We start from the raw sequence: 23905 nt of genomic DNA, 5'->3' as shown, positions 1-23905 counted from the left end.
GTTTCCTATTGTTTTTCCAGTTATAATCATTTCAGGGCACTGGGTATAAGGTATATGGGCTCTATTCATATTATTTCTTAAAATATATGTATATAAATCTATAATTATCTCAAATTAAAAAAATCAATGAGAAAGATCACATATGAGAGTGTTCATGTAAAGCCAATTTAAAAGTCATGCAGAGATCCGACAGCTACAGTTGGCTGCCTGCCCCTTGAAGATGAGTCTTGTTTGACCCACTGAATGCTCTAAAAAGTCGAACTTATGTAAAGCAGTTGAGAAATTTCACACCCAAATCCAGCTTTACGGATTCTCTTGGGAACTTCAGCATCTTGCTTTTGGCTTTTGTGCTGTCATGTGAAGGAGATGATCTGTTTTCCCTTGCTGCCATTTTTCTCTTTACTGTGTCTGTTGCATGGGTCTCAGCTCAGGCTTTGCATTCCTTGCCTGGTCCCTGCTGGCATTTCCTTTTGTGGCCACCATACATGCATTTCATAGAAACACATGGTGTTGGGGTAGTCCGTAAATAATCCCAACAACCGAAGCACCAAGGGGCAGCAGCTAAAAGGCAAAAACAGACAGGATGAAGTTGAGCTGTCTAGAACAAGGCACACTTATAACAAGGCACGGCACATGTAGGTGTTTAGGAAACATTAACCTAATTAGTGAGTTAAATTCGTTGGGCTGACAGTTATGTTTTCTTCCTTATTTCGCTATTTTCAAAACTTCTCATAGCTAGCAAGATGAAGTGAACTTCATTTGTGCCTTCTTAGAACTTCCTTGGGAAGAGGGCACTGGTTAGAACTGGTCAAAGGTCAAGAGGCAATGGGCTTGTGTGGCGGTTCAATAGAGGGACTTCTACCAAGCCTGAGGACCACAGTTTGATCCTCAGAACTCACATGATAAGAGAGTCCTTCAGGTTGTCCATACATACACACGTTGTGGCACATACATGTGCATACATGGATACATACAATTAAATTTAAAAGAATGATAGAAAAGTATAGAGGGGATTCTGGGGAAAGTGGGTGAGTAGGGACTGACCCCCATGGGCTGCTGAAGATGAGTGCCACAATAGAAAAAAACTGATCTATTCCCAAACAGGGAAAAATACCCGATTCAACAATAGTGGGTGATTGAAATGTTCCGTTTTCATCTCTAGATATGTTGTCCAATCTAAAAAATCAACAAAGAAACCTCAGAGTTAAGCTAGACCTTAGATGAAGTAGAGTTAGGAACACATACTCAACATTCTTGCTAACAGATGAAAAATTCAGACCCTCCTCTGCAATCCGTGGAACTTTCCCCAAAGAAGACCACTATATAGCCCACAAATCAAGTCTTACCAAACGTAAAATAATTAGAATAGTTTGTTTATATCTTGTGAAATTACAGTGTAATAAGACTAGAAGTCAATAGAAAGAAAAGTTGTGGAAATTACATGAATTCATAGAGACTGGACAGTATAACCTTGGGTGATCAGTGAGTCATTAAATCATTAAAGAAAACAGGGAGGAAATTTAAAATGTTCTAAACTCAAACAAAAATAAAGGCACAGCTTTCTAGAACTTTTGAACTACAATTGATACGGTTCTATGAGGAAAATTTATAGCTATGCACGCACATATCAAAATTAGAGAGGTCTCAAATCCCACAAGGATGGATGCAAGGACAGTCCAAACCTAAAAAGCAGTGGCAATGAATAATAAAATAAGAACAGAGGCTGATGACATAGAATTCAAAATAATTCATGAAACACAGCAATTAATTGTTTCTTTTAAAAGAATAATAATATGGAGAAAACTATAGACAAGCTAAGCAAAGCAGACCCAAACTGGTAGAACTGGAGAAGGAAGGGGAGGCTGCCCACAGGTGTTGGGGGAGGGCCTGCTTGTTCTTCCTGGCTGCCTGGCTAGTTTAGACCTGAAATAATTACACAGAAACAGTATTATTTAAATCACTGCTTGGCCAATTAGCTCTAGCTTCATATTGACTAACTTTTACAATTAATTTAACCCATTTTTATTAATCTGTATATTGCCACATGGCAGTGGCTTACCAGCAAAGATTCAGCCATGTCTGACTCTGGTGGCTCCATGGCGTCTCTCTGACTCTGCCTTCTTCCTCCCAGCATTTGGTTCTGTCTTCCCCGCCTACCTAAGTTCTGCCCTACTATAGGTCCAAAGCAGTTCCTTTATTCATTAACCAATAAAAGCAACACATAGACAGAGGGACCTCCCATACCACACAGGGTTTAATGAAATCCTGAAAACATATTTGATAAAAAATATAGAATATCTAGAAGAAATTGTTAAATTTTGAGATAAATACTACCCACCAAAATTAAATCAAGAAAATATGAATGGTTTAATGAAAAAATATAATGATCACTGAGATGAAAACAGTAAGTAAAAGCCTCCCACAAGCTTTAAAGCCCAGAACTGGACAGATGATGTGGGAGTCCCCTCTGTATGCTGTAAATATCATTGGTTAATAAAGAAGTTGATTTGGGCCTATGGCAGGGCAGAATATAGCAAGGCAGGAAATCCGAACAGAGACATATAGAGAAAGTAGACGAGTCGAAGAGATGCCATATAACTTCAGAAGAAGAAAGGCGCTGGATCCTTACCAGAAAGCCACAGCCTTGTGCTGATACACAGATTAATAGAAATGGGTTAATTTAAAATGTAAGAGTTAGTTAATAAGAAGCCTGAGTTAACAGGCCAAACTGTGTTGTAATTAATATAGTTTTTGTGTGACTATTTGGGTCTGTGCAGCTGGAAAATAAATGAGCAGTCTGCTTACAGACAGATTCATAGATGGATGTTATGAGGCCCTTCGAGAAGAACAGAGACAACATTCCTCATTCTTCTATAAAACAGACAGAAAAGAAAAAATACCAAACATGCTGTGGAACCAGCATAATCCCTATGCTAAAATGAATACAGGTATAAATTTCCTCAGGAAAATTCTGGCAAAGAAAGTTAGAGAAGACGTTCATACATCACCAATCAAATTGATTTTGTCCCAGACATGCATTACATAACTCAATAAGTGTAATACGATGTATAGGTATACATAAGAACAGAAATTATGTGATCATCCTAATCCATGTACTAAAGAATTTTGTTAAAGACTAATAATCATATCTGATAAAAACCTGGAAAAATGGGAATAGAGAGAACACACACACACATACACATGCACACACACTGAGGCTACAGTGGCAAAATTAGTCATATTTATAGACAACATAATCCTATACATATGATATCCTTAGAAATCCGTCGGAAATCTCTTGGAGCCCATAAGCACTTATAGAAAACCATCACAATACAAGATCAACATTAAGGAGAAAATAACAACAAAACATAGCAACTATTCAATAAACAAGAAATTTGCTGGCTTACTGAGTCAGAAAAACCACAGTTTTTAATACATAGGAATAAAACTAATCAAGGAGATGAAAGATTTCTACAGTAAAAATTATTTGTCATGGAAAGAACTGAAGACCCTAGAAAACTGTAAGATCCTAGATTTGGAGATTTAGCATGATGAAAACGGCTGTGGTACCAAAAGTGACCAACAAACAGATTCAGAGTAATCCCAACCAAAATTCTGTGACATGTCTTAGAAAACTAGAAACAAAATACTAAAATTGATAGCCAAAGCAAGTATTAGCAGATAGAGCAATACTGGAAACATTACCATTTCTGATCTCAAGTTACATCACAGAGCCACAGTGATAAAACATGCTAATAGACTCACAGAATAGAACAGCAGACCCAACACTAAAGCTACCCAGATTCAGGACCTAGCTTCTGACAAAGATGCCAAAACTACAACAGAGAAAAAGACGTAACAAATGCTGCTAAGAAAGCTGGATCTTTCCGTGTAGATGAATGAAACTGGATCCATAGCTCATGTTCTACAAAACATTCAATTCAGAATGGATTAAAGATCATAGTGTAAGACCAAACACTGAAACTACTAGTTGGAAACACAGGGAAAACATTCCACATTGTGAGCATAAGCAAGGACTTTCTGAAAGAACCCAATGCTATCAGAAACATCCCTGTAATTGAATTTTTCTCTGGGCCACCAGTCACAAATAACAACATGGAGACTTGTTATTAACTATGAAAGCTCAGGCTCAGCTGAGCTTGTCCCGCTATCTCTTATAACTTAAATTGACCTATTTCTATTAATCTATGTTCTGTCTATTACTGCCCATCCTGCTTTTTCCATGTCTCCTCTCTGTGTTTGGCTGGTGATGACCCTGCCTTCTTCTTCCCTGAGTCCTCTCTGTCCCCAGAAGTCCCGCCTAAACTCTCCCTGCCTAGCTACTGGCTGTTTGGCTTTTAATCACACCAATCACAGAAATACATTTTCACACAGCATACAAATATCACATCACACAGCCCCAAATCAAAAAAATGTGATCGCTTGAAATTAAAACGCTTCAGCACAGCAAGGGAAACAATCAGTAGAGTGAGCAGACAGTAGACAGAGTGAGACATAGCCTTTGTCAACTTTATCAGATGAGAAATTAATATATTATATATATAACTGCAATCTATCTATCTATCGTCTATCTATCTATATCTATATATCTGTATCTTGTCAGTATATGGCTCAATATACTGAACAGATGATTCTCAGGGAAGAAATACAAATAGCCAATAAATGCTTGAAAAAATGTCAATATCTTTGGTGTTCATGAAAGTGCCTGTGAATGATGTTGAGAGAGAAGGTTTGGATGTGTCCAAACATCCATTCCCAGGCTAGGTAAGCAGGCAATTCCCACGGAGTTGATAAGTCAGTTGGGAGACCCTCCTGTGTGTTCTCAACTGGTGTTGTAGCAATAGACCCAACGAAGTGCTTCTCTTGAATGATATTTTTTTGTATTAGTCGGGCAGGCTATGCTATTATGACAAAGAAACAGCAGTGATAGTAGAGTTGTGGCCGAGGTGGCTAAATAGCTGCAGTAGCTGGTTTGGCAGGCTGAGGAGTGTGGGCAGCAGATGAAGAGAGAGAACCGGAAGGGCAAAGAGCTGACCTGGAAGAATTAAGGCTGTGATGAGGCAGAAAAGAGAAGCTGCAAGCTCTGGCTGCTCGAAGAGTTTTATAGAGCTGTCAAGTCATTGAGGCCAAGTGTTTCAGACACATGACCAAGAGCTGTATCACTGGGTGGCTTTAAGGGGTAAGAAATCCTGACACTGTAGACCTACTCAAGAGCTCTAACACTGCTGGCTGTGGAGGAATTCCAATAACAAGCAAGATCCGCCTGCAAGCTGCAATGCTAGCTGCAACCAGGACCCGGAATCCCTGGAGAGTTGAACAGGTACTGGAGGGCTGGTTCCTGGCATCTCGCCTCTGCACCAGGACTGTAACACTAGAGGGCGCTGCTTGCTGCTGCTTCCACCTGCACAATGCCTCTGCTTGCTGCTACCAAACATGGGGTGGCGGGAACAAACGCAGCCAGAGATAAGTGACTGTCTAACTAGGCAAAGCTCTGAATACTCTCCTCGCTGTTCCAAAGATTGTGTTCTCCTCATGTGACCTGTGAGACTAGAACCTATTCTCAGCTCTCAGCCCTGCACCGTTTCTATTCAGTTGCCGCAGAGACTTTTGGGATGTTATTGTCTGAGTCTAAAGCGGTTTCCTCCAGAAATGACTACGTGGCAAAAACTCAGGGTGGGTGGAGGTGAGGCTAACAAGGCCCTATGGCTCCTCTCCCCATTCTTTGTAGCTTTCTGGAAATCTAGACTATGAACTCTAGATGCTTTGATGGTCTTGCTCCCTGTACCCACTACCTTCATCCGGGAGTTGGCTATGCCTTCTTCCTCTGTACTGAGTGTCAGCCTGGAGGAGCTCAAAGCAGTCAGCAAGGGCAGTCACGAACCCACTCGCTTGTTTATTTAGCCTCACTATTTTTTTTTTGTTCAATGGTAAATTAATTTCTTAAGGATAGTTTTGAATTTAATTTTCTTCTGAGTGGGAACATCAATCATTCTCTGTTACGCCAATACCTTGCTGGGCATAAGGATTAGCAATTATCTTCTCGCTAAGATTTATTTAGGTATGTGTGTGAGTCTATTGAATGAATGTCACAGCTGTGTGGGTTGCTCACAGGGGCCAGAGACATTGAGTCTCTTGGAGTTGGAGTTACAGGCGGTTGTGAGCTACCCAACTCGGATGCTGGAAACCAAACTTGGGTTCTCTACAAGAACAGCAAATGCTTGTAACTGCTGAGCCCTTTCTCCAGACCCACAGTGGCCTTTCTTTAATTGAAAAGCTGGATCATGATGTTAATGGGAACACAAAGGCTAGGGTTGAGCTATCTGCTTTGTTCCTTAGAACAATTCTTCAGCCGGCTTTTCCCAATGACTGGCTATGAAAACCGTTATTATCTTTTAAAAAGACATCTGAAGTATTTTTATTCAAGATGTCCTTCATATTTAAAAAGAAATTTCTAGTGCTCTCCCTTGTGTCAATCAAAATTTGCCCATGCTGTTTTCTTTCTGCCTGGAGAACTTTAATGATGCAGTTATATTGGCAGTGAATTATTTCTGCTTTTGTGGGTCAGAAAAAAAAAGTCACACACTTTTTTAAAATGTATTTTTATTCGTCCTATAAACATTTAAATACGTAGGGGACAAATTTGTTGTGTGTTTTGTTGTAGAGACTACAATGTCTCCCCAGCATCCTCTAACTTCATAATTCATGCCGAGAAATCTGTTGTATTCTGTTTTCTGCTTTACTCCAAAGTCACTTTTCTCCACCAACCTTACCTTTAACTTAAAAAAATCGTTATTTATATGTATGTGAGCGTTTCTGTGAATGCATGCCACATGTGTGATGCTTATGAAGGTCAGAAGAGGACATTAGACCTCCCTGAGCTAGGGCTATAGGCAGTTGAGATCTACCTGTCTTGGTTGCTGGGAACACAGCTCCTCTTCAAGATCAGGAAGTACTCACCAGGTGGTGGTGCACGCCTTTAATCCCAGCACTTGGGAGGCAGAGACAAGAAAATCCCTGTGCATTCGAGGCCAGGATTTCCAGCACTCCTGCTTCAGTCTCGGACTTTGAGACTGGTCTGAGCGAGGTCTGAGCAAGGTCCAGGGGCAGGACGTACCAGGACCAGACCATGTTTCTTTTTGCTTAGTACTTATCTCACCAGTGACAATCTTCTGTGTCTTCCCTCACCACCCATGGATTTTGGTGATGAATGGTCTGCATATGGTTTCCATCAGCACCAGTGTCTCGCTTCAGCCATTGTATAGACTCCTCCCTTCTCAGTGGCACAGTTTCATTTGCCATCACTGCAGTGGTAGATGACCTGCCTAAGACACTTCCTGTAGGAAGGAGCTGCTTGTTTATCCTAGCTTCCCAGAACTGAAATAATCACACAGAAACTATGTTATTTAAATTACTGCTTTGCCCATTAGCTCCAGCTTCTTATTGGCTAACTCTTACATCTTAGTTTAACCCATCTCCATAAATCTGTGCATCACCATGAGGTCGTGGCCTACCAGCAAAGTTTCAGCACATCTGTCTCAGGCAGCTCCATGGCTTCTCCCTGACATCGCCTTCTTTCTCCCAGCATTCAGTTTAGTCCCCACCTAGCTCTGTTCCCCTATAGCTCTGCTATAGGCCCAAAGTAGTCTTTTATTAACCAATAATATTCACAGCACCCAGAGGGGGAACCCCACATCACCTTTCCCCCAGGTGTTTACATCCCTTCCATCAACAGAATTTCTTCCTCTGCCTCCCCCAGGGCAGATGGCTTTTACTCCACATCCGGGGTGCAGATGGAGTTGTGTTTGTCTTAGTCACATGCTGTGCTCATGCAAGGCCCCAGTACAAACAGTCCGGCTCATTTCTCTCATGGCTTGTCAGATCCTCACCCACTTGAGCAGTGAATGGCACCGCTGGGTCACAGGGCCTTCTCCGTCTTTCTCAGATACACCCACTAGGGGCTGTCGAAGAGGCAGGAAAGAGCTGCTGAATGGGTAAGGATGCTGGCCATCTGGTGTCTGAGGGGTCTCAATTGTCCATTAGCATTGTTCACCTTCAGTCTTTAAAACTTCACTCACTACTGTCTCCTCGTGCTTTTGAGGTTGTGACCTAGCTCTGTCATGGAAAGACAAGAGTGAAACAGTTTGTGTCTTTTCTCCAAAGCCTTCATCTTAAATCTAGTTTGCCTGCTTGCCTTGAAACGTCAACTGTTCAAATACATTGTATTAGTCAGAGCTATCTAGCGGAACAAAACCAATGGGATGAATGTGTATAAGAACTTATTAAGTCAGCTTTAAGACTATAGCAACAACTTAATCAGACCCAAGAAGCTGAGAATCCAGTAGCTAGTTGGCCCTTGAAGCCCGGATGCTCAAGGATGTTATATTTTATAAACACAATTTATATATACATCAGTGCAATGGGATTACAGGGATGTTCTTGGATGCTTTTCATAGTAAATTCAGAAATTGTGGCTTATTCAATATACTTCTGTAACTGAGAACACAAACCTTGCTTATTAACAGCATCTTCATTGGGAAAAATTAGACATGCTAAGTTACCTTAACCCTGAGAAGGTGCATTCCCATCTAAGTTCAGAGATTTCTCCAATATTTACTCTTGGTTACTCCCTAGTGGTAGCATTTTTAAAGTGCTGATAGTCTTTATTCGTAAATTATCTGATAGTACCTCAAGGAATAAAAAGAGAGCTGCAATAGAGATTTGAACTGATAAGCCAGCACACAGAAGAACAGAAATAAATCCTCCTGGAGGCAAATAAATATTGCTATATTAAAGAAAGTTAAAGGGGGGAAAAAATCACCAAGCCTTCTCTAAACAAGAAGCACTTCTGAGAAGTCAGTCAGCTCCAGTTTCTTCCTTGCAGCCTTCCCGAAAAGAAACCTTTTGTATTGCCCACTTACGTTGTTTCGGGAGACGAACACAAGAGGCACGAGACAGATACCACCAGATGGTGAGCACGGCGCTGTGGGAATGGGATCACAGAAGCCTTGAAAACTGTGCACAGGCAGCAACATTGGTAAGACAGATGTTTCGCTAAGAACTGGATTTGTTATCTAGAAAAAGTTAATTGTCAGAATGACAAACCTCCAACTATGTTACCCCACCTTCTTCCTTAGGCCTGTTAGGCCGGACAGATACCTTGTGATTGACCTTCATTGCTTGTGGCTACCCTTGCCGATACCTTTTGATCGAGCCTGCATCAGTAGACCCTTGCTTGTTGCTTCCTCCTTTTCTTCCCGAGGGAGGAGTTTGGTAAATCCCTGTCATTTCCTCATTTCCTAACCGATGACCTTCCTTGACACTCTAGCACAGGGCAAAGACTACAGTTCTCATCAATAGTTCTGGGTTCATGAATAATCTTCGGCTCCTTATAAACAACTAAGCTTCAAGTATCTAAAATATTGTTCTAAAGATTACTTAGGGTCAGTTAGCAAACATCTATTTTTTTTTGTTGTTGTTGCGCAGTTTAATTTTTGAGATCCTGGTGTTTTGTTTCTCTCAATCACATCATATCAATTTAAACTTTTAGAAGTTTGCCGTGAGAATTAAGCACAGTGTTATTTAGCACGGGCAATTATTTGATTACCTCCCTGTGCTCGTCACAGCCTGGCATTTAATCTGGCTGAGGCCTACAGACCGCAATTTGAACAATCAGGGTAGTTTTCTGTAATTGCAATAAATCATATCATTAACCATAACAGACTGTTCCTCCCACAGACGTTTTATTTTGCAGGAACAGTTAACTCCTGAACTCCTCACGAAGGCCAGATTTTACCGCAGTCAGGTGAATTTCGTAGTCAGCCGGCAGCACACAAAGCAGCCTAATGTTGGGAAAACACCGACGTCCTGAGAGCCAGATCTAAAGAAGTCTATTTGACTTGAAGTTGTGGCGGGGTCCCAGGAATATGCCACACACCGAGGCCATCTGAAGGAATAATTCATGGAAGGACTATCTGTCACTAGAATGTTTAATGCTTCTAATAGGGAAGCAGATGGAGATCAAGATGTGAGATGTACTTGTATTGTTATATTTTGGTCATTTATGTAAAATACACCTGCTAGTGTGTTGAGACTTCCTGGGATGAAAAATAGAAAAAAGAGAAAATATTTTTAAATGAACACTTCATGTTCTCTTTTGTAAGTTCACTTTACAATATGTCCATTTCATATAAAATCTGAAAAAGTGAACTGCCTTCCAAGCTCTATGATCATAAACCCTTCACGTTGTCTAATGCCTGATCTGCAAACTTCTTCATTTACTGTGATTTCAAATCACGTACTTGGTTATTGAATTTAGACATTTTTATTTTATCTTTGCCTGAGGAAATAAATCTACTTTTACATCTTACAGAAAATAGTACATTTAATGTAGAGAATTTTTTTTAGCATGCCTAAGTTGAATTGAGTGGCAACAAAAATGAGCGATTCACCAGTATTACCAAATAGATTTCTCTATTTCTTCATCCTCTTTTCCTTTCCTGGACCATCAGAAATAAGTCCAAAGCAAAATAACATGTTTCAATAATGAAATTAGTGCCGGGCAGTAGTGGCGCATGACTTTAATCCCAGCACTTAGGAGGCAAACGCAGGCAGATCTCTGTGAGTTCGAGGTCATCCTGGAGTACAAGATCTAGTTCCAGGATGGGCTCCAAAGCTACAGAAAAACCCTATCTCGGAAAACCAAATAATAATAATGAAACCAGACTAAAAGTAAATGAGAGTCCACATCCCACTGTTACAGCAAAAATTCATGGTTTTAATGTCGTTAAATCTATGGAGTTTGTGTTCAAACTTGAATTTTTAAATTTCTTGACCAGATTTTGATTTTTACTTATTTGTGGATATATTTTTAATATTACCTTGAATTTTATCAGATAGTGAAATAAAGCCTGTGTTTAGTCATGCTATACTAAAGGGCACCATGATAAAAAGATAAAAGGCAATTATGCCAAATATAAAAATAACCCATCAAAACAATAATATGCTTTACTATCCTTGATCAAACAAAATTAAATATAAAATTACTATGAGAAGCTACATCATTTTAGTTTGATTTTATTATTGTTAGAATTTCATTCAGCAGTCTTTTATTTATATCATTTCCCTCATCTCCTGTCAAGTTGGAAGCCTAGGTCCCAACCCCCAGGCCTGGTCTGGACTCCAGATCCCAGCAGGCCAGGTTCTGACCCCTCCCTGAGGGTGAGGTCAGGACCACTCCCCAGGGTATTTAAGTGATCCCCCCCCCAAAAAAAGAGGAACACATGTGGTCCCTTTTCCTTCCTCCCTGCAGTGATCACATTCCTGTGGCTTCCTGGTTTCCCCCTGGGCCACCCGAGAGCACTAAACCTGGATATTTCTTCATTTGGCTTGTTTTGATATGACTTGATTGGGAATTTTGCATCCTCAGAGAGCTTGTGTTAGGAAATATTCCTAACACCTTACATGCTCCCCCTCTCAAAGTCATTATTATTATTGTTTTTTATATATATATATATTAGAATAGAGAAGAGGACAAGGATGCCTTCTCTGAGAGAGCATCTTCTATAACCTATAGGGAGTTATGCTAAAGGAAATCTTAACATCATGATTTCCTAAACAGGACCAGCACAATGGCAATACCAGCTCACATCCCAAAGTAAATGAGGAAGATCTCACAAAGCCCCGCCCAGAAATGAAGAACTACAGGATATATNATATACACACACACACACACACACACACACACACACACACACACATATGTAAATGCAACCTGCTGAGATCATTTAGTGTTGTTCATGCGTATATGTGCTTAGAATTGACCACTTTGGGACTGTCTGTATAACCTCTCACACCTTCTTCCTGGAGAAGACTAATTTTCTCTCTCTTAGCAACCGTTAACTGCCTAATGTGATTGCTGGGAACCAAACTCTGGTCTTCTGCAAGGGTACTGCACACACTTAACCCCAGAGCCATCCTCCAGTTCCTCATTTTTGTTCACAGTGCTTGCTATGGAAGATCTTAGCTTAGATATTTTTATCTGTTTTCCTAATTCATCTACTTGTTTTCCTAAGCACACATTTTTCTCCCTGTCATTGATGCTTTGATCATTTATGCCTTGCTCCCCTTTGCTGTGTCTCTAAGTTCAGTAAAAGCATGATGCTGTGAGTACCTGAACTCACTCAAAACAGGACCAAGATGAGAATTTCCATCTGTAAACCTTGCCAACCAAGGGATGATGTCTCAATGCTAAGATCGCATCGCTTGTCTTTCATTTCTTTTGAGCTTGCTTTCTTCCGTTCTTGCTGCCTTTATGTCTTGGGCTAAATACCTGTGAGGCAAATTACCTGAGCCTCGAATGACAAAACAGTCTTATTTTCCCCCCAAATTCATTTCTGTCTTTACTGATTATAGAATTCTGGCTTCTTTTCCTCAGATGTTGGAATCCCTTTCCCATCATGCTCTTGTGTTCAGTATTAAATTGAGAACTGTATTCTCAGCTTTGCAAAATCTTTCTTAATGGGAAATCTGTTTCCTGCCTCTGTAGTTTTTTTTTTCTATACTTAGCATTTTAAAATCTCACTTTAATGAGACCAACTCCGTTGTTCGTATTCTGATAACTTTTCTTTCTTAGCATCTGGTGGCCTTGCTTCCTTGCGTATTTTCGACCTAGTGATTGCACTAATCATATCGTCGCATTTCAGAACTCTTGTTATTTTCTATTCCTTAGTAGCAGTGGCTCGTCTTTGCCCTTGTTTTGTGCATGGAACGTCCTTTGGCCTGCTGACTTTTGTTACATTAGGCTATTTTTACAGCAATTTTAGGTTTATAGCAAAGCTGATTGGAAGAAACTGAAGCTTCTCATGTATTTCCTGTCATTGCACATGTACAGATTCCCCAATTACCAACATCCCTGCCGGAATGGTGCCTTTATTACAGTTGATGGACCTGCATTGACATATCATCACCCAAAGTTGATAGTTTTCACTAGGGCACCTCCTTTGTGGGGAACAGTCTGTAAGTTTGCACAAAAGTGTAATGGTGTGGACCTGCCAATATAGAATCACGCAGAGATTTTTCTCCCTAAACATTTTCTTTGTTCTACTGACTCACCTTTTCACCTCCCTTCTCTCTAGTTCATCAACATATATGTGTGTATGTATATATGCATATTACTATGTATACACACATGCATGCATACTACACATATAGTCATCAAACTTTTGCCTTTTTCACAATGCTGTATAGTTGAAATAATATATTACGAGCTCTCTCTTTGAGAGTTGAGCTATTTCATTTAATAATATGTATTTGAATTTAGTGCATATCTTGAGGGTTAATTTCTTTTAATATGTATTTATTTATTTTATGTGTATAAGTGTTTTTCTTGCATGTGTATATATGCACCATGTGTATGCCTGCTGCTCACAGAGGTCAGAATAGGACATTGGATACATTGGATCTAGAGTTAGGGAAGATTAAGTGCCACTGTGTGGGTGCTAGTAATTGAACCAGGTTTTTTGCAAAGAGCATCAAGTGCTCTTAGGCACTGAGAAATCTCTCCAGCAGACACTATTTTATTTCTTTAATTCATTCTACTGGTTATTCTTATTAACATAGGTGGTATAGGGACATGTACAACAAATGTACAGAGATCAAAGACAACTTTAAGGAGTCAGCTCTCTCCTCCCACAGCGGGGCCACAGTGATGGATCTCAGGTCATCAGGCCTGTGTGGCAAGCACTTGTACCTGCTGAGCCATTTTACTGACCAGGGCTCATTTCTTTTTAGTGCTGAAGGTTTTCATTGCCATTGTCTTAGAAACCACAGATTGTCCATATACTGAAGGACACCTCACCTGCTTCCACATTAGAGCAATGATAATTAAAGTATCTGTTAGCATCTGGTGAAGATATTGGGTACAGATAAGTTTTCAACTCTGTTGGAAAAGCCTTGGGGAGGCTCTTACTGGATGATGTTATAAAGTGTGACCAGTTTTGTGAGAGTCTTCAAACTGCCTTCCAGAGTGGTGGACCTTTCCCCGTTTTGCTCACCAATGAGTGTGAGTTCTCCTTGGCTCCTGTCCTCATTAGGTTTAATTGGGCTTCCTGTTCTCTTCCAGATCTATTAGCCTGGTCTTCTTCTAGTCTTGTGTCAGTCACCTAGCTGGTACTGCAGCTGTGTGCTTAGATATGAAAGGTTTTTAAATATAGAGATGTATTAAAAGGTGAGTAAACATAATGCCCAATACACAGTGATTAGATTCAACCCCGGTTAACATTTGCTATAATACTCTATAATACCCTTTTTCATCACTCTACAGATACTAAAACCTCCAGAATAATCCTTTCTGCCTACAGAATGATTGACATCACTTCTGGTTGCAATCTCCTGATGACTTCTCTCGGTTATTTTCTTCCCACACTGTAAGTTTTTCTTAAAGAAATGATCCCCTTACCACTGAATAGTATTCCATTGTACGTAAGTGCCACCCTTTCATGATCTAGTCATCAGCTGATGGACATCTAGGCTGTTTCCATTTATTGGCTATTTTGACAACGGCAGTGATGCAAATGTACAAACAGATGTCTCTGTAGTAGGAATGAGAGTCCACTGGGGATACTCCCAGAAGTGACAGATCATATGGTGTATCTATTTCTACCTTTTGGAAGAAACCAGCCGATTGTCAGAGTGGCAGTACCAATTTGCACTCCCACCAACAGTGAATAAGTGACCTCCTTTCACCACACCCACGCCAGCATCCATTGTCATTGGTAAAATGAAATCTCAACGTAGATTTGCATTTCTCTGATGCATAAATATTCTGAACATTTGAAATATTTGAAAGCCATCTCTCAAACATTTTATTTACTACTTTGAGAACATCAAGAACTTTTTGTTTAGTTCCATGCCCCAGAGTTTGCTTGTAATGTTTTCTTGGTGCATGTTTTTTTTTTCTTTGAGTTCTTTGTATGTCTTAGTAACTAACCCTTCAAATGTATAGATGGTGAAGACATTCTCCCGTGATGAATGCTGCCACTTCATTTGAGTGATAGCATCCTTTACAGACTCCTTAGGGTATCACATGGTCCTATTGGTTAGTTTTCAGTAGGTCTTTTTTTTTTTTCGGTCTTGGGTCATTTGTGTTTTCATATAAATTTTGACATTGTTTTTAGATTTTTGTGAAGAATTATGTTGAAATTTTTATTATAACATTGATCATATAGATTGCTTTTGGTAGGATGGCTATTTTCATGATATTAATATTACAAATTTATGAATGTGGAAGCTCTTTTGAGCTTCTGATATTCTGATACCCTCTTCAATTTTTTTGTCTTAAAGTTTTGATTGCACAAGTCTTTTACCTCTTTGGTTATTCATACACACACACACACACACACACAAATGAGCCTCTGTGTGTGTGTGTTTGTGTATCTCTATATTGTGAATGGTATTGTTCCCCAAATTTTTTTCTTGTTATATTTATTAATAGTATATAGGAAAGTTACTGATCTTTGTGTATTAGTTTTGTATCCTGCTATTTTGTGCATTTATCAGATGTAGACATTTTTCTGGTGGAGTCTTTGGGGTCTTTTATGTTGAGAATCGTATCATTTGTGAATAAAGACACTTTAACTTCTTTTTCCTTTTTTATTTCTGTTATCTCCATATCTTGGCATATTGCTCTAGCTAAGACTTAAAGTGATGTAATTAGCAATAATGAAGACAGCCTTGTCTTGTTCCTTATTTTAGTATAAATAACTTTTTTCTCCACTTAGGATGTTGATTGCCATGGACTTCATGTATATTGCCTTTGTTGTGTTGACAAATAATCCTCTGTAATCCTATATTCTCTAGGACTTTTATAACAAAGGGATATTGAGTTTCGTATAATGAGATGATCACAAAATTTCTGTCCTTTGTTCATTTATCCTATGGGTTACATTCATTGACTTAAGTATGTTGAACCATTCCTGCATCTCTGGAATGAAGCTGAACTTGATCCTGGTGGACAATCCATTTAATGTGTATTTGAATTTCGGTTACAAACTATTTTATTGAGAATTTTTGCATTTATGTTCACCAGGGAAATTGGTCTGTAATTTTCATTTTTTGTTGTGTCCTTATCTAATTTTGTTATTAGAATAATGTTAACATCTTATAAAGAGTTTAGAAGCAGTGTTTCCTTTTCTATTTTATGGAATAATTTGAGAAGCATTGACTTTAGTTCTTCTCTAAAGATCTGGAAGAACTCTGTAGTAAATCCACTTGGGCATGGGATTTATTTTTATCTCTTTTCAGTTTGGAGGCTCATTAGTATTATTTTGTGGATGCATGGTTGCCTGCATGTGTGTGTGTGTGTGTGTGTGTGTGTGTGTGTGTGTGTGTGTGTGTGTGTTGTATTACATGCTTATCTTATGCCTATGGAGCCCAGAAGATAAAGTCAGATTCCCTGGACAGTTGTTAGCTGCCGTGTGGGGTCTAGGAACAGCTAACACTTCCCAGACCCTGGTTGGAAGTTTTTAAAAATTGTTCTTTCAATCTTGTTGCTTTTGAGAAATCTGTTTAACTTCACTTTTTATAGCTTCTTGTTTTAATTTTGGTAGGTCATATGAACTAAGAAACTGATCTATTTCTTCTAAGGTTTTCCAGGTTTAAGTATGTCGTTATGATCATCTGAGTTCATTGGTATCTGTTGCAACATCTCCTTTGTAATCTCTAATTTTATTCATTTGGCTCTTCTCTTTTGGTCTATTTGGACAAAGGTTTGTCAATCTTGTTAATCTTTTCAAAGAATTAGCTCTTTAAGCCTTCATTGATTTTTTGTAATGTTATTTTCATTTCTATTTCATTAATTTCTTTTCTGATCTTGATTTATCTCATCTGTCATTTGTGTTTCTAATGCATTAAGATGGAAATCATGCATGATACTACTCACTGGGCCAAAACTCTATGGCTAGATGAAAGGACCTAGGGAAGACACTAATACTGTGATTCTTCTGCATGGATATAGTATTAAACTGCTCCATAGATGTTTATCTATATACTCATTAATTAATGTGTCTCTCGATCCTCTTCATAGGAACCTCTTTTTGAAGTAGATGTAATTAAAACAGGAACCTACAACTGGTTTACATACAGAGAAGAGAGATTGTAAAATGTTCAACACTAAATCTGTCATCTATATTGACATCCTCTTCCTCTAAGGCTCGGGGCTAATTCCAGAAGAAGAAACAAAAGGGTTATTAGAGTCATGGGGAGTATATGTCTATACATCTATATATGGTCAAACAGTATTCACTAGACTCAGCAAGGCCATCGCACACATGAACTCACAGTGACTGTGACTGCATGCATGAGACATGCACAAGACCAAGCCAGACAAAATCCTAGCGTGACGAGCAGGGTCTCATGACTTCCCACCCCTGCCATGAGAACAATGGACTATATTTCGGAAGCTGTAAGCAAGTCCCAGTTAAAGCTTTCTTTTGTAAGAGTTGCCGTGCTCATGCAATCTCTTTGTAGAAATAGAGCATTGACTAAGACAACCTCCTACTCAGAGCAAGGGATGTCTGCACTATTGGAAGCAATCCTAACTGAAGCCCACAGAGTTGATTCATCTCTGTGTCCCCCTCCTTTTGCACATTGACTCAATTGTATTGCATTTGTTTGGTGACTTCTAGCCAAATTATTTTCTTCTTCCAAAACAGCCGTTGCCTTGCATTTACATTGCTTAATGATTAAGCAGTTATTGAGGTGCTGCGTGATTATCAGCTGAACGGATCAGTAAAGCCCAGTTCCTGCCTTCTCTGACCTTCGTTTCTTGGTGGCTTCTTTCTCCCCAGTCCTGTTTTATGTATCAACAATGTCTGTGCCTCAATGGCGGAGATGGCCACCTGAACGTTTGATCTGCTCAGAGATGGTCACATCTACTCATTCCTCTACGTGTTCACCCAGGACCAGCCACATGCCAGACACCAGTACTTGTCTTCATAGGAACTTGACATTTATTAGCAGTTCCATAGGCAAGTGTATCCTTCTCTGAAGGAGGGTCTGACCAGCAGGGAGAGAGAGAGGCGGGCAAGCAAGTGTAAACGCAAACATACAGCATCCTCTGGGCTGGGCTAAGCAACTCTTGTCTTTAGAGCAGAGACCCTGGGACCACACTGCCTGTGCTTGTGTCCTGACTATCACATGTGTACTGAGAATTTGGAAAAAGTCTCAGCACCTAGCTTTTTGCGTCCATGAAAATTGTTAGCTACCATAATAATAATTTCTAGGGGAATGTATAATGAATCCCATAACTTGTAATCCCTTGATGTGGGGTTCCCCTTCATATGCTGTGAATATGACTGGTTAATGAATAAAGAAAACTGGCTTTCCTGATAGGGTAGAACAGAGCTAGGCCAGAAAAACTAAACTGAATGCTGGGAAAAAGAAGGGCGGTATCAGAGAGAAACCATGTAGCCCTGCTGGAGCCAGACAGAACCTTAGCCCGTAAAGCCACAGCCATATGGTGATACACAGATTAATAGAAATGGGTTAAATTAATATGTAAGAGCCAGTCAATAAGAAGCTAGACAAAATGGACCAAGCAGTGATTTAATTAATACAGTTTCTGTGTTGTTATTTTGGTTCTGGGTGGCCGGAATGAACAAGCGGCCTCCTACTACAATCCCTCACTTCTAATCTTGCTCACATCTATTTTGTTAAGATTCCTAGAAAGACACACTACACTGAAAAGTATGGAGAGAAGAAAAGTTTAAAGGTAATTTTTCTGATTTTTTTCTTTTAAAACTCATTTTGAGACTCGTGACATTTGGATATAGTTTTAAAACCTCTCTCTAAAAGCATGACTGTCTCCTCAGTCCTTACCCTTCTTTATTGGCAGAAGGACCCAGAGAGGAGAGTCTGTTTGTAGCCTAAGTGCTTTAAGCAAACCAATGTATTTATGCAGAATGTCTTAACCCCTTAGTCTGAGATGCACATACAATAGCAGAAACTTCACTGATAAAAACCTGCTTGTGGAGTCACTAACTGCTACCTAGACATACCTGTGTAGAGAATACATATGGAGACCTTGTTTCAAGCATCATTGAACAGCGATGGCAAAAATGTGCATAACCTATTTCTCTAGAGCTGCTCTTTAAGAAGCTTATTGATTTTGTCAGAGACTACATACAACTGATATTTCCTTCAATGATCATTTTAGTGGCAATTGTGATAAAATAGCATCTGCAGGACAAAGAGAGAAAAAAGAGCAATTTTGTGTAACTCTTTTATTGAGCCTGCTTTATACATACTATTGGGTGAAAGTAGAGCTGTGTGTGTGTGTGTGTGTGTGTGTGTGTGTGTGTGTGATTTCATGAGTATTACCCACGGAAGTAGATCTTTGAAGGCATTACTCTTGGAATGTGTTTGGACCATGAAACAATATTTCCCTTTATCTCTCTTTGTCATTGTTAATTGGGATAAATTGCCAGATTCCCCAGTGGCGGTGTGTCTAATTTAATAACCTGAGAGGCTAGTGCTTGAAAATATAACGAAATGTACTAATACGGTGGCAGTTTCATAATTACTGATACAAAACATATTGTAATGAATCTACTGATTAGAATGGCTTACAATGTGCAAAACTCAATGTGATGAGTACTTTGGCTATATTTGCATAAATCGTTGTAGCCATCAATCATAAAAGTTTTAAGTATTGCCCGGGGGGGTAGTACTTTGATTTGAAATATATTTATTTGGAAAAATGTGTTACCAGCTAGTAACTTGGTGAGGTTTGTTTCTGACTTCTGCAGAAAATGAACAGGAACGAATTCAGTGGAAGTCTCTCTTTCATTCTTTTTTGTGTGGATTTGTTCCTATCATTCAGTTTTCCTTAGCAGCCTGAGATCATTCTAACAGGGTTGGTGATTTTGATATGTTTGTCATTTTGTAAATATGGCTGAAGCCAGTATTTCTACAATGTGAAAGATTCAAGCTCTCCCTTTTTTTATCATATTATTTATTTTATGTGTGAATGTTAGTCTGTGTGTCTTAGAAGGACAGTCTATACCATGATGTTTGTGTAGAGAGAGGTCAGAGGACAACTTATGAATGTTGACTTTCCCTTTCTGACATGGGGGTCTTGGGAATCGAACTCAGGTCATCAGGCTTAGTGACAAATTCCTTCATGCACTGAAACAGCTCACTGGCTCTAGTATTTTATTAATTTAAAAAATGTGTCAGGCCAGTAAGATGGCTCAGAGGGTAAATCTGCTTGCCACAGACCATTATGATATGAGTTCAAATCCTATTGACCTCTGACCCCCACAAGTCTATCAAGACGTGTGTGTGTGTGTGTGTGTGTGTGTGTTCACACACACATGAGACAGACAGACAGAGCGAGAGAGAGAATAAATAAATAAATTTAGAATGAAATGTAGGTGGCAGTATGGAGAAGTGGTCTTCCTCATGTGAAATTCCAGTTATCCAATCTCAGAGAAGCATGAAATTCAGCCGGTAATTTAACCTTGGAATCTCAATTTCTTTATCTGAGAACTCAACTTTGTTTTCTGTGAGATTTAAATAAGAATCCACTGAAAGAGAATCACCTGCCCATTAGAGCATCAAATGCAAGCCTTTCTTCCTAACTTTTCCTCTTGACATGGGATTCACAACCTGTAGACACCATGTGCAGGAGACTCTAAGATAATGAAACAGTAGATCATGTTTAAGTTCTTTGATTTTGGGGGAAGACCAAGTAAGCCGTGTACATGGGTCGTGGTCAGCATGGAGACTCGGAACTCGAATGCCTGTCAGGTGGGTCTGAGTTTAAGTGTCGGCTCCTCTCCAGAGGAGTTTGACTTCGGGGAGATTATCTCTTGAATCTGTTCTCTTATGTTCTGTGCAATGAAGCTGATAGTTTTGCTTTGCAGGGCAGAGATAGCAAAGTTTTATTAGTCAAAGAGAAGGGTAGTGTCCTTCTGTGCTTCTTTTCTCGTGAGTCTTTTTATATTTTAGGTATATTTTCTTTGAATTTATATATCCCAAACAGGCCCTTTATTTCATTATTTTTGACAGTCAGATTTCCATTACTTTCACAAAATATTTGGTAAAATCAATATAAAAGAAAGAAAATTTTATTTTGACTTCAGAGATTTCATTAGGTCCGTTTTTTGCCTCTGCAGAGGTGGAGCTGTCCGTCATGGAGCAGGTGACGAAACAGAGTCATTCAGCTCACTGTGGTGCCTGACAATCCCTGAGAAAGAAAAGGGGGCTGGGGTCCTGATCCCAGGGTCCAGTGACCCAATTTTCTTCCATTAAGCCCCACCTTAGGTATTCCACCATCTCTCAGTAGCGCTACAGACTGGTGGCTGGCCCTTCAACAGACTGAGAATTTGACAGGCTTCAAGGTCCAAACTACAACAACCATCCTATCCTTATTCTACTGCTATTGCCTGAACTTAAGACTTTTTTTTTTTAAATAAAAGCATCAGGTGCTTTTATAAAGAGTTAAAAAAAAATGACTTAATGAAAAGATTTGATTCTAGTCCCAGTCTCTTCTAGATTTGGGATCTGAAAATTACAGGAAGTGTAAAATTAAAAAGAGGTTATTTATGGAAAGTCAGTCTGCAGCTCTGCTAGATAGCTCAGCGAAGAGCAAGGATCTTAAACCGCCAGTCCATCATTCGGGGTCCTGTGCTACGTCTTCCCCAGGGACATTATTGGGCCAGTCTTTCACTGACTGTGCAGAAAGCAGAACTCTGCAGTGGGACTGCCAGAAGAGAGCCCCTTTCTGCTTCTTCGATACGAGTCCTGAGTCAGATGGATATAGCTTCATGGGGTGTGGTTTCGATTTTTGGAGGATCATTTGCCTAGGAACACTATGCCACTGGTCAGTCAGTTCTCATGGTTACATACATCCGCTTCCCATTTTCCCATTAGCATTTTAAAAACCGCGTTACTCATGTGACCTCCAATCATTTAAAGCATATTATCCCGCTGGCCCTTCAAGCTGCTTGTTAAAGAGCAGTGGCCCTGAGTTCTGCCATCATCTCCTCTAAGTTGCCTGGGTAGCTAGCTCCCTTGGCAATTTGCTTATGATTTGAAATGTTTTTGTAGGATTGCTGGGTTTAAGCTAGCTCTCTTCCTGTTTTGAAAGGGTACTGGCTAGCATTGAAATACTTTGTTTAGAATGTTCTCCACAGTAAAGAGAAAAACGAAGTACCTGGTTGGATGGCAAAGTCTGGATCTTTATGCCCACAGCTGCTGTGCTGTGATTATGAAACCACACATTGATAATGTGCTAAACTCTATACATGCAGAGGGTATCATCATCATCATCGTCATCATCATCATCATCGTCATCATCATCGTCATCATCATCATCATCATCGTCATCATCATCATTGAAACCTAAAATAGCTCAAGTTTCTCACAAGCTTATTTCTAACTCCCACTTGGCAGGTTTAAAAACAAGTTACATGGCAGTATATTTTCAGATATAGACACACAATCTAATATGCCATATTTATACAATGTGATTATATGACTTTTATTAAATTATTATTAAGATGCCATGACTGCCTTGTGAAGTTCGACTGTCATTTTGTGATATCTTTGGGTCCGGGGCTGGCTTCCCTGTGAGCTTTTGCTGAAGGATCTGTCTGTGTGTGCAGTGACTATATGCGGGGCCCAGAGCCCTTTGCTGTGAAATGTGTGACCACTGCCGGCTATTAAGTATATGTTGTGATTCCGAAGTAGAGAATAGTCCCTTTCTTCCCTTTGTTCCACCTGAAAGCCTCTGTGAAGCCCAGAGCCTTTATTTCTTCCCAGGAGTACTTGCAGACCAACACTAAGAAAAAAAGAATTCATTAGCCATTGTTTTCCAGCCTTCCAACCGGGAGGTAAAGAGAAAAGGCGAGTTCAAGTGATGTCAAGTATCAATGCCGGTTTGATTTTCATCCCAGCGCAGTCACTACTTTCATAATCCTGCCAGTATTTAACATCTCCTTGACTCTCAACTCCCCGCAGTAGTTAAGAGCGGCAGGTATTCACAGGGACACAGGGAAATCGCACGTCATGAAAGCGTTGTAGTGGATGATGCCAAGTTCACCTGTGCTCTCCAAGGACATCTCCTTGTTTATCCTCTTTTGACCTCTTGCAAACAACATTAAATCTTCATTATGTGGAAGAAGGGGTGTAAATAACAAATAAATACTGATATCCCTCCTTCTCCATGAGTTCTGCCTACCATGGACTGAAAACAATCAGAAAATGTGCACCTGTATCAAACACACACATTTATGGTACTATCCCTAGATAATATAGTATAGCAATTATATTGTAGTAGATCATAAAATTATCCAAGGTGATTCATAGTACATCATAGAGTGTGAGGCCATTTAATAGGAGACTCCAGCATCTGTGGAACTTGGTATGTAGAGGGGCTCTCGGAACCTCTGACCCGTGCTGATTGAAGACTCTGACTTTCACTGTCTTCTTCCTGCTGTCCACAGGCTATACTTCAGGGACAGGGCTTTTTGGTTTTTTGTTTTTGTTTTTGTTTTTTTTTTCACTTTTAAAAACTAGTTGATCATTTGCATATATGCAAACAACCTCAACATTTTTGACAATATTGATTTAGATTCATTTTTAACACAAAGCTATTTCATCTTAAGGAACTTAAGAAACACTAAAGGGCTACTCTAAGGCTACCCACCCAGAGCAGTGAGCCTCAAGGTCCCCAGTAAGAGAGCCTGGGCACCCTCAGCCTGGGCTCCAGGGGCTCCTGTGCTCTCCTGGATCCTGCACTGCCTGCCCCGTCCTTCCTTCTGTCCCTGGATCACTGGGCTACCAGGCGGCCCTGTTTAGGTGCTGTGGAGTTCCATCTGGA

Source organism: Alexandromys fortis, unplaced genomic scaffold (assembly GCF_014885135.2).
Source record: "Alexandromys fortis isolate MF-2015 unplaced genomic scaffold, M_Fortis_MF-2015_v1.1 scaffold_10, whole genome shotgun sequence".
In the NCBI taxonomy this organism is placed as follows: Eukaryota; Metazoa; Chordata; class Mammalia; order Rodentia; family Cricetidae; genus Alexandromys; species Alexandromys fortis.
Note: the sequence above shows the minus strand (reverse complement) of the source record.